Raw genomic sequence first — 11,289 nt, 5'->3', positions numbered from 1 at the left:
TTTTTTTTAAGTCTGTTGTTAGGCACTTAGATTGACTCCTTATCTCGGCTGTTGTGAATAGTACCACAATAAACATGGGTACATAGGTATCTCTTTTGTATGCTGACATCATTTCTTCTAAGTATATATTCAGAAGCAGTACACCTGGATCATATGGTGATTTATTTTTAGTTTTTTGAGGAACCTCCATGCTGTTTTCCATTGTAGCTATACTAACTTATATTCCCACTAACAGTGTATGAAGTTTTTTTTTTCTCCAATCCTTGCCAGCTTTTAAAAAAAAAATCAGTAATTCTGACTAGAGTGGGGTGAAATCTTTGTTAAGTTTTGATTTGCATTTCCCAAGTGTCTAAAAGAGTAAAGCCTTTTTTCATGTATTTACTGGGCACTTGTACTTCTGAGAAGAGTCTGTTCAGATCATTTGCCCATTTATTGACTGGATTACTTGTGCTTTTGTTGCCAATTTTTTGAATTCTTTCCATAGTCTGAATTTTCATCCTGTCAGATGGAGAGCTGGCAGCTATTTTCTCCCATCCTGCAGCTTGTCTTCACTCTTCTGTTGATTGTTTCCTTTGCTGTGCAGAAGCCTTTTAACTTGATGTAATCCCATTTGCCCTTTCTTTTTCTTTTTCTTTTTGGTACCGGGGATTGAACTCAGGTCCTTGCGCTTGCAATGCAGGCCACTGAACCTCTGAGCTAAATCCCTGGCCCTGATTTGCCCTTTCTTGCTTTTATTTCCTGAGCTACCAGAATTCTATTCAAGAAATCGTTGCACGCGCCAATATCTTCAAGTGTTTCCCCTATATTTCCACTAGTAGTAGTTTCTTACATTGAGGTCTTTGGGTCCATTTTGAGCAGATTTTTTGTACAGGGTGAGAAAGCGTCATTTAGTTTCAGTCTTCTACATGGGGTTATCCAGTTTTCCCAGAACCATTTGTTTTGTTTTGTTTTTGGTACCAGGGATCCAACTTGGGTCCTTGCACTTGAGAGGCAGGCGGTGGAACCACTGAGCTAAATCCCCGCCCCGCCCCACCCCACCTCACCCCAAACCATTTGTTGAAGAGGCTGCCTTGTCTTCAAATATGTGTCTCTTGCCTTTGTTAAAATGAAGATTAGCATAGATGCACGGGTATATTCCCAGACCCGCTATTCTATCCCATTTCTATGTGTCCCTTTTTATACCAATACCATGATGTTTTCTAACAACGGCTTTGCAAAATATTGGCTAAGGGTTTGTTGCACATAGCTTTTATCATGTTGAGGTATAAACCTTCTGTAACTCATTTCTTCACAAATTTTATCATGAAGGGATCTTTTTCTAGTGAGTGACATGATTTTTTTCTTTATGGCTGAATAAACCATATTTTTATCCGTGTCTGAGATGATCACATGATTTTAATACTCCACTCGATTTATGTGCTGTAAGTGCCTACTGAGTTGTGTCGGTTGAACCATCTTGGTTTTTTGGGGGTTCTTTTGTTTGTTGTTGTTGTTTTTTTTTTGTTTTTTGTTTTTTGGTACCTGGAATCGAAGACCTTGTGCTTGTGAGGCAGGTGGCAGAACCACTGAACTAAATCCCCAGCCCTGAACCATCCTTTTATCCCTGGACTAAAATCAACTTGATCATGGTATATGGTTTTTTTACTGTGTTGTTGAATTCCATTTGCAAGAATTTTACTGAGGAGTTTTACACTTACGTTCATCAAGGAAAAAAGACAGTGAGAAAGCAAAGAAAAAAGAAACAGAAAAAAATACATTTTTGAACAGAGCAACAAACACAAAAATAATTCTTATTAAAATGAAAGTGTTGTTTCTAATGAAGTGGTCAATCTTGTGGACAAGGATGAGGTTTGCTACCCATGCGCCCTTTGACTCTTTGTTTTTCATTCGTAAATGGGATTCCATGGGAGCTGGCGCCTGGACACAGTGCATCTTAATTCTTTTTACATCCTCTTCCTCTCTCTTCGCTCCACCCCCATCTCTTGGTCACCTTCCCATTTGCAAAAGATCTATCTCCCTGCTTTCTATGATCTTTTTTTTTTTTGCTCCTCAATTTACTTATACTTTGGGTTTCTCATATGAGAGAAACCAAGCAATATTTAAGCTCGTGTGTCTGATTTATTTCCCTGAACATTATGGTCTCAAGGAATGCACTCTTCCAAGACTCTTCCAAGAGGTTATCCACCTCTTCCTTCTTTCTTTTGTGCTGTGGCCCAGGAGACCAGTAGGAGCCGATCGGACTCAACCAGCTGGAAGCCCTCTCAGCTGCCTAGCACGGAACCCAAAGTGTGCCTGGCAGAAGTTCACTCTGGAGAGATGTGCACAACACTCGCCTGGGCCTGGGCTGACACGGGAGGGTGCCGCAGTACATCCTGGTCTCCAGTGCACTTTGCAAAGCCCACTTAAAGGGAAAGAAAACCAGCTATATTGGGAGAGGAACGCGCAGCAGGCCCCGCACGAACCCCCACACGCAACTCTGGGGTTCCCAGACCCACTCCTGTGCAGAATCACGCAAGCCCAGCTGGCCCCACAAACCCTTCACACGGCTACCCGAACTGTCAAGCCTTACAGGAGCAGCGAGCTCCATTCTTCCTCATCACCAAGAAATTTCCCACAGTGTGGGGTTTTCAGCGGGTTTGTTTCAAGAGCATTCCAATGGGGCCAAGCTGGGTCTCAAGGTAGATACCCACTGTGGAAATGCTTGCCGTGGGTTCTTGGGTACAGAAGATGCAGGGAGCTTTGCTTCCCCAAGCATCAAGCTCAGACAAAAACCATCTCACGATGGCTCCTTGCTCCAGCGCCTAAGTACAGGGAAGGAAGCGCAGCGGCCTGCTGTGCGGGTCCCAGAGGGCTGTGCTCGGTGCCCTCCTGCCCTGCGCTGATTTCCCTGCTAGCTGTACTTCCTGGGTTGCTCTTTACCTGCATCCCTGCCCTCTGGGGCGCTGCTGCCCACCCGCCGCTAGGGGGCTCCCTCCCGCCCTCTGCTGGGCTACGCAGATCTTGGGTTCCTCCAAGTGGGTTGCTCAGTTTCCCCGTCTTCCCACGGGCACAACCTTGATAAGCAGCTGCTCTCTAGTTGTTTTCATTCCAACTCGTGGAGAAGCTGCCAAGTACCGGCTGCTTCTAATCTGCCATCTCGAAAGTCCAGATTTCTAGCTTGCATTGCACTGTTGTCAGAGAGTGTATTCTAAATGAAATTTATGGAAACAATGTCTGCTCAACTTTGTAAATGTTCGAGAGGCATTTGAGAATGCACTTTCCAATTTGCAGGTGCGTTATTCTATGTAAATCCATTAGATCATTTGATGACACTTAATGCTTTTCTAGAAGAATTACTTTTTTTCTAGCCATGAATTTTAATTATATTTTCTCTTCTACCTCTTTATTACAATAAATATCAAATTATCTGTAACTTTGGCCCCTTGTTCCACTTCTCAAAGTCATCATCCCAGGCAGCCAGTTTTAAGAGGAAGTCCTTTCAGAGCTGGTGAATGTTTAGCACATTGTTTAAATCTCCGTCGTGCTCAGCCTTCTCATCTGTTGATGAAGACTGTAGGATTTACTGGGCATTGAAATATAATGTGTGTAAATTATTACAATTTTCACTATTATTAATAATAAGCTACACGGAGCTGACATAGCAGTGAGGGTCAGCGGTAGCCATTATGATTAATACCTTCATATTTATTTATTGTCATGTGACATGTGTCTTTTCAGGCTACTATTGCATCAAATACCCCAGCTACAGTAAAATTCAGGTGGCCCTGGTATCCATGTGACTTCTGTCAAAAGGTTTAATATATTCATTTGGGGAAAAAAGGAAGAGGTGCTGAAACAGCACTGAATAAATCATCACATTAGGATCTTTTGTCATATTTGCACATTCTCACACAATGACCCAGTAAAGCAGCACCACAGTCACCACGGTGGGTGCCCATCAGAAGGAAAGTGAGTTCCATTTCAACACTGTGTGAATTAAAAGCACTTCCTAAACGGCTTCTGGGTGCAGCAGTGGGTTAAGGGTACTCAGATAAGGTAACATTTAATCACGCTAAATCCCCTCAGACAGATATTACCACCCCTACTTTCAACAGAAGAGAAACTCAGGTCCAGGAGATGGAAGAGACCTGCTCAGGCTCAGATGGTGGAGGGGACATCGGCAGAGCAGATGGACAGTAGCAGGTATGATGGCCATCATGCCTGGAACTGAGTCTCATCCAAAGGCCCAGCCCAGTATAAAAGAGAAGAAGGGTAAATTGTTGCCTGAGTTTCAAGAGGAGAGTCCTGTCTTTCCTGCAGTTTCCCACTAGGTGTTACCCACATGGGCGGCTCACACGGCATCAACTTTACTTACTCTATGGCTGGATTCTGGAGAGAGTGGGGTAGGATTAGATACTAATTGCCTGTGCAGAATTTGCCAGAAATCAAAATGGCTTTTATTATCTGATACAGCTTTCCGTATTCCTTTTATTCCATGGAGTACAAACTAAAAGAAAAAACTACATGAAGCAAATTGATCAGAATTACATTTCTACTATCACAGAGATTTTCCCCTAGTAATGAAAAATAAAGAGATATACACAGTGGCTAGAAACTACATGTACGTATTATTGAGGCTGTCATTTGTTTAACAATAATATATGTGTCTAATGTGAATTAATCACTGCACTGAGTAAATGCATCCACTTTCAAAGCAATATTATTTTCCTCCACTCTGCTCTAATGGGACTTCCTGGAATGTGCACTTACCAATGATTATATATCTCATGTACACTCTAAAGAGAAGATTGGTAGATGCACACAGCTATCAAGTTAGGTACATTAAGATAAGTGCTACAGTAAAGGTACAAAGAAAGTGATGCAGAAGTTCTGAGAGGGACAAAACTCCTTTCAATTTGTCACATTGGCAAAATAGAAGAAAAATTAAAGGAAAAACAATCTAGGAGTGGCAGGAGCTGCCAGTCACCATTCCTCCCATCTTCTTCAAAGTGATCAAAAATCCAGCTTTCAGCTAGATACATCGCAGTCCAACCTACCCCAGTCCCAACCCCAACAACAACAAAAAAGACTTTATTTTCCAGTCTATTTTCAGTAAGATCTGCTCAAGGCTTTGAGTTCAGACTAATGGAATGGAAGCATATTTGGTATATGCAACTTTTCAAAAGAGCCTTTAAAGGATTTCTATTTTTCTTTCCTCCCCACTCCTGGCAAGAATGCAGATGCAATCGCTAAATCAGAAGCAGCCATCTTGGATCATCTTGGATCAAAAGGTAGCAACCATGTTTTGAAAGCAGCAAAACAAAACAGACAGAATTCAGGCCCCGGATCATTGTGGGGCAGCCATATATTCTCCACACTGCTGGGAGAAAAAGTAACTTTTTCTTGCTTAATGCACTATTACTTGTGAGTTCTCTGTTACATCAAGCCTAATGGCAAGGAACCAAGAGGGTGAGGGCAAAGGTACAGAAAGACAGCGTATGCAGCAGACGTTGCCAAGTCTGTATATGCAGAAGTCACCCACAGAATAGATAGCTAACCAGAGACTGGGTGAATCTAGCAAAAAGAAAGAAAAGTGAGCTGAGGGAAAATCCTATGGACACATGTCCATGTCCACACGAGCAGGAGAGGCTCAGCATGGTGAGCCGGCACCAAGAAAGCCCCAGACCACCAAGACCAAGAGATGAGAATTTGCCAACAAGCAGGGGCTTAGTAGAATACAGCTTTGCTGATGAAGAGACCAGGCCCTAGGTAGCAGTGAAAAACTACTAAAATAAAGAAATGGTAGGGCTGGGGATTTAGCTCAGTGGCTCTGCCACTTGCCTCGCAAGCGCAAGGACCAGAGTTCAATCCCTGGTACTGAAAAATAAATAAATAAATAAAAACGGCTAGAAGCAGACTATAGTAAATTTTGCCTTGGAATTCTGATTCCTCTATAAGTGTCCATTATTTATTGTACAAGGTAAAATAAAAATTAAAAAAAGAAACCTCAACAACAAAAACCTCTATAAAAGCCACCGTATTCAGACCAGCAGCATTCAGTCAAAGCCTCAAGGAATAAAGAAGTACCTGCTGAAGTGTACAACATTCCCTTTAACCCAGTTACTTCTCACCTCTTAACTGAGAGGAAATCAAACAAAAACACCTCTTATTTTCAACTGGTTAATCAGGAAACAAATGTGTAGTGAAAACAGGTTCTGAACCATTACATAATGTTGAGAAGTCCAAAAGGCATGTGCGGTAAATCCTTCAGTATTTGTGAGAAGAAATGGGTTTCAAGAACCCATTCCCCAGGACAACAAAATCCCTAGATGCTCAAATCCCTTATGGAAAAGGGTGTAGTTTCTGAATATAACCTACAAGCAAATCACCTGCGGACTACTTAGCCTATCCAAATAAAGGCAGATGCCATGTTAATAGTTATACTGCATTGTTTAGGGAATAATGACAAGAACATGGTCAGTAGGGATTCAGTCATCTTGGACCTAATCACATTTTCTATCCACGACTGGCTGAATGGCAGATGTGGGAATCCAGGGATTTCAACCCACTCTCCCCTGTATTGCGTACTTGTTGACTGTGAAAACCTCAAAAGCAGAAAAAACAAAAACGGCTGTAACAAAAACAACTTTACTAGACTCAGCTGACTTACAGGAATCACAGCCTTGCAGCAAGGCACAGACAACAAGCCCTTATAAAAGTATTTTTCAGGGCTGGGGATTTAGCTTAGTGGTTCCGCTGCCTACCGGCACAAGCCTGAAATCTTAGCACCTTGGGAGGCTGAAGCAAAAGATTTGCAAATGTGAGCCCAGCCTGGGCAAACTGGTGAGAGCCTGACTGGAAAGAGGGGTGGGGGTGGAGGGAGAGGGAGAAAGAAAGAGAGATGTACTGAGAAGGGCCTGGATTCAATCGCCCCCATATGCCCAATTTCCCCCTTATTACCTCAGAGGCTGAGAATGGAGTCTCGCGTGAAGATAGAATTTCATAAGTGTTGACCCAACAGTAATGGCTAACCCAGTAATGAAGGATCCAAAGTATTTGGGTAAAAGTAATTTATTCACATAAGAATCTCTAAACAGGAAGGGGAAAAGGAAAGAAAGAAGAAAGAAAAGAATAAAGCAAAAAAACAAAAAACAACTGAGGAACTTGTTAACTTGATGAAAGAGCTGGAATGAGGTAATAGCTCCTTTCCTTCATATACAGGGTAAAAACATCTTAACAAGAAACTTCTATAAATGGCATATTGCTGAGACCTGCAATAAAGGTCAAAACCTCAGGGGGAGAAAGGCACATACTTGCCTCATGAATTCCCTTTCACCTAATTACATTTAGTCTCTTAACCCACAGGAATTAAGCCTCTTGCTTCTGTTAATTAGAAATCAAATCTGATCATGAAAAACAGACTCTGAACCATTACTTAACACTGTTCCCAGGGTTAATATATGTCCAAAGGGCATGTATTTCCTTCTGGGTGCATGACAGTTACAAAATGGGCCAAAATTAGCTTGATCAATGCCACTTGGGGGAAGAGACTGGCTTTTCCTATTTAACCAATTCTTGTTTTATTTTTTTATTTACCTATTTTTGTTACTTTGAAAAATTCATAGATGGGGAAAAAAGAAAGGAAAATGGCTGAAAGGGATGAAGCCTTATTAGAGTCACCTGATGGAGAGAGGCCATGACCTCCCAATACAGTAAAGGGGGTTAAGAAAGCATTTCCTCCCCTTAACATTTTCATGTGTGGGTACAGATTCTGAGGCAAAAATAATTTCAGGAGTGCTGACCACAGCTCTTCAGCTTTGTTGACCACAGCAAGCTTCTCTTTTGGATAACTTTTTTTTTTTAACCAAGGTTATCAAATTAAGTTTGTGGCTTGCGACCTGCATTTTTTCAAACCAAGAAGTGGGAAGGGAAAATACATTATGCCAAATATATACAGATAGATTTGGTTTTACAAAACTTTGTTACCAATTGCATGTTTGTGTGTACGTTTTCTTGACTTTTTATATAAAACATGAGATTTCTTACTACATGCATTACAGTGAAAAAAAAATAGTAGGAAAGCCATCTTTTTAGAGAAAGTTCTAGTGATCAGCCTACACCTACAAACAGGATTGGCTTTCATCAGAATGGAAGGAAACAGCTGGATAAGCCAGTAATGAAGGATTTAAACTATTAGGTTGGGTAAAAGAAAGTAATTATTTAAATGAGAATCTCTAAGTGAGCTGGGATGAGATGACCTCCCACATAAAATTAGAATCTGAAGGGAGAAAAAAAGAAAGAAAAGTATTAAGAGAAAAAAAAAACAGGAAATCTATAAACATTGGTGAAATATTCAGAAGACCAATGGGAACAGGCAGGGAAGTATATGTTCCAGCATGAAGGGAGTCCTGATTAACTTGAAGTGAATCCTGAGCTTAAGGGTCTGTGGGGTTTTGTTTTTGTTTTTGTTTTTGGTACAGGGAACTTGGGTCCTTGTGCTTTCGAGGCAGGTGGTGGCACCACTGAGCTAAATCCCCAGCCCTCTGTGGGTAGAGGCTTGTAGCAGGCATCAAACTGATAGAACAAGGACAGATAACACCTGTTAAAACAGTTTATAACCCCCATCTTATCCAATCCTCACAACATTATGAGGTAGATGCATTTCTAAGGGTGTCTAGGAATACAGGTTCAATGCTGCAACATTTAAAGTAGTTATCAGAATATTGCTAGTTATAGGTATTAGATTATGGCACATTTTTCTGAAGGTCTTGATGGGTGCAGCTGCCCACGATGAGCCAAGCCATCACAGAATCCTGCTAACTAGTTCCAGTCAGTATACAGATGGCCCTAAGTTCACATGGATTCATATAACTTACTTTTTCCTTTATCAGAACAAACATAATGATTTTATTTTTTCTGGGAAATGTAAGTGAAATTCATCCTATATGAATTTTACCTCTGTAATTTTTTATATTAGTAAACACTACCATTCACACTAAAATACGTATGTATTAATACCAAGGATAAAATCAAATCTGATACCTAGGATTTTAAAAAGTTAATTAAAATGAGTAGATCTCCTTTCAGTCTCTTATTGCTCCAGAACATGTGCTACAAATTCTAACCAAAGATCTTTCTGTTGTGCTTTATATATACTTTTCTAAATTATAATTTCCACGAATCTGATTCTCTGTGGATAGGTGGTGCTTTCCAAGGCGGATGTAGAACTATACTTTATTCCAAGACGTGGAAGGATCAAAGCAAATTTCCTTCATTCATTCATTTTCAAAAAGGCAACACTCATTTCACTTTCAACAATAATACTCTAAGTGCACCACACAAGGATGAGATCCTATAATGAAATAAAGGTAAAAAGTAGTTTTTCTAAAAGGTTGCTTATCAGGCTTACTCTGATAAGAGTCCCCCATGGGAGCACACAGGCCCTGAGGTGTAGAACAGAACAGAAGTAATTTAGCATTTCTGGGAAAGGGACAATTCTCATCTACTCACTACATTAACATTAATGGGGACCCTAATTTTTCATATATATGATATATCATATATCACATATTTATCATATATGGGCGGTGCTAGAGATCTAGCACAGAGCCTCAAGCACGTTAGGCAAGTGTTACACACTAATCAACGTCCCAAGCCCCTTTCTTTATATACATAAGAAAGTTTATGCACAGGTGGTGCATGTGTGCAATCACAGCACTCTGGGAGGCCAGGCTAGAGGGTCACAAATGTAAGCCCAGCCCCGGCAATTTAGCAAGAACTTATCTCAAAATGGAAACAAAGAGGAGGAGGGGGCAGATCAGTCTGAAGGCCCCCCCAGGGGGTTCGATCTCCAGTACCTACGGGGTGGGGCCGACCACTTTGTCTTCTGGTTGCTAACTCGTTCACCACACTCCTCAGGGCAGCCTGCCCTGGAAGTGGGGGCTCAAGGCTGGACCTTGAGTCCAGACCTTTGGAACCCAAAGCTCTTCTGAGAAGCCAAACTGCGTGCAGGCAGAGTTCTGCACAGAGCTGGCATCCACAGACCCTGCTGCAGCCCAGCTCCTCCGCTCAGCCTCTGTCTCCTGACCGGTTGGACCCTGAGCAGAGTTCTCTGCATAGAGGAACCCAGCTGACCCAGGGAGAGGGCCTGGAGGACACCAGTTGCGCGTCTGTATTCTCGGTTTCAACCAGCAGGGGGAGGCAAAGTCCGCAGCCCCCCCAGAGCGGGCTGTGCCGGGCTGCAGGACCAGGGCAGGGAGCAGGTTACCTTATGGCGTTGACCGGCGGGTTTCGGAGGCGGATCAGCGCCAGGGCCTGGGACAGCTGTAGGTACTCAGCCATTGCCTTCTGTTGCTCTGCCAGTCCCCCGGAGACCAGGCCACTTTTCTGGGTGCCAAGGGCCGGCCGAGCGAGGAGCCCTGGCTGGACCACTTTGAGGCAGGCCCTGCTTCCCGGAAACCCACGACCTTTGCACCCCTGCTCCTTTCCTAAGACCCATTCCCGTGCTGTACTGAAACTTTTTATTTCTTCCTCTTGTTTGGTTCCCACTTCCTGCCACCCAGAGCTTCTCACAGAGAATCATGGAAAATGGGAGGAAGTAACTTCCGGCTGTGTGACTCCCTGACCCGGAAGCACTGGCTTCACCGGACAAGTTCTGGGCTCACGGAGTGGGCAAAATGTTCGTCCTCATGATCCATATGGACAGGGACAGGTACCCGGTGCTGCCACAATTATGTCAAATGACGGGAGTGTGAAACACGGACACCCTGCCTTCCATCCAAAGGAGGACGGTGCCAACTGTCAGGCGTAAAGTGCCAGCGTGGACGCCATTTTAAAGGTTAAACTCGCCCTCTTGAGAAGACAACAAAGGCCCAAGGTCACTAAAAAAGTAGCGTTTACTCAGGAAAATGGTCAGGAACATACACCAAGTGTGAATATTCCAGGTAAAACAGATGATTCCTGTAAAGATTAACCATAGCCCTACACTTTGTCATGGAAATGGCATTCCCATAGAGATTAACCACAGCTCTGTACGTTGGCACACCCTCATCCTGTGCAAACTATATGTTCTGCTCCTTTCTTATAACCACCACATTTCGCTTCTGTAATTTTGCTTGCTTCCGCCTCTTCTAGAAACGTATAAAACCCTCTTGTACTCTGGGCTCAGGGTTGTTGCCTGAGGGGCCCTCTGGCCACACTAATAAAGGTCTGTTTAACACCATTCTTGGGTGTGGCTTGTTCGGTTCCTTTGGGATGTTGTCTTGCTGTTGCTGTTGGTAGTTCTTCGAAATGTTTGGTTAAGATCCCTGA

General features: G+C 42.7%; 1 long non-coding RNA gene across 1 annotated transcript in view; it reads right to left on the bottom strand.

The window, feature by feature from the left end:
• Window positions 1–10,548, bottom strand: part of LOC104862322 — a 37,938-nt gene extending 27,390 nt beyond the window's left edge. The window contains exon 1 of the long non-coding RNA XR_780273.1: window positions 10,247–10,548. This is a non-coding gene — a long non-coding RNA (uncharacterized LOC104862322). The remainder of the gene's footprint in view (window positions 1–10,246) is intronic.
• Between the last annotated feature and the right edge of the window lie 741 nt (window positions 10,549–11,289).

The sequence above is a fragment of the Fukomys damarensis genome, unplaced genomic scaffold (genome assembly GCF_012274545.1).
Source record: "Fukomys damarensis isolate Sample0158 unplaced genomic scaffold, DMR_v1.0_HiC HiC_scaffold_12, whole genome shotgun sequence".
In the NCBI taxonomy this organism is placed as follows: domain Eukaryota; kingdom Metazoa; phylum Chordata; class Mammalia; order Rodentia; family Bathyergidae; genus Fukomys; species Fukomys damarensis.
The sequence above is the reverse complement of the archived record's forward strand: the minus strand, read 5'-3'. Positions and strand labels throughout refer to the sequence as shown.